This window comes from Otolemur garnettii, unplaced genomic scaffold (assembly GCF_000181295.1).
Source record: "Otolemur garnettii isolate 467f Iridium unplaced genomic scaffold, OtoGar3 scaffold00050, whole genome shotgun sequence".
NCBI lineage: Eukaryota > Metazoa > Chordata > Mammalia > Primates > Galagidae > Otolemur > Otolemur garnettii.
This window is the reverse complement of record NW_003852445.1, coordinates 6,070,487-6,071,555: the sequence shown is the minus strand read 5'-3', so window position 1 is coordinate 6,071,555 and position 1,069 is coordinate 6,070,487.

Below are 1,069 nucleotides of genomic sequence, written 5' to 3'. Positions count from 1 at the left end.
TAATAATTTATCTTACATGACAATGCTATCAATAGTTACCCAAGAAGAGAGAGCTATGTCACAAGTCAGGACTATTAATAACCAACTAATTCATTCAGTCAGTGCTAGTGATATGATAGGCCATGTTGGGATGAGGACATAGATTCAATTAGACAAGGCACTGGACCCACAATGGTGATACACTAGTAAGTTTACCCTCATCAAATCTTTTAATAGTTATCAGATTAGATATTGCTACATTTATTTAAAAGATAATTGAGCTCCTGAATTTACATAATAGTGTGGCAACCTACTTTCTACTCAGCAAATAAGAGAAGTAAGGTGACTATATAATTTAGCCCCTAAACTGGGGAAATTTGGGAGTAGAAAGGAAGCATAAAGCCACAGAACACTGATTTTATATATGGTCATCCTATCTGAAACCAGAAATCCTTGCTTAACTAAAAATGTTTACCATATAGTTTTAGGAGCTCATCAGGAAGAGGAAATCCAATTTATTTGCTTTCCTTAATGACTGGCTAACAGAAGTGATATTTGGTAGAAAGAGCCTGAAAAATATGTTACTCCTTCATTCCTCCAGGTGTTTTAAGCTCATCATTTCCTAATGATCAGAAAGGACCAGACATCATATATATGAATCACATCAGCCCCCAACACAGCTATCTTCTTTAGATCATATTTACTGCTTGGAGCCTGTATTAAATGTTAGTATAAGAAAGAACTGTACAACCATGTGACTTAGCATCTCTGTTTGTGATAAAAATGTTGGAGATTTTTCCCATTGTGTCATGTAATGGCACATAAAAGACTTCACATGATTTCTCCTAGAACGTTTGTTCTCTTTTCAAGAACTAATGAGCTCCTTTCTATCAGATAAAGATTTATATAGGCTTCTCATTTGTTCTTTTATGCCTGTCTCCCAATGGTCAGTTACAAGAATCCATCCTTGAGATGAAGCATTCATATTCTTGTAATTCTCATCATGCCTGGTTTTCTATTTTTTGATGTATCATTGTTTTTCTTCTAAACTAGTTAACTTTCTGAAGCTTTGCAGTTTTTTTTTTTTTTT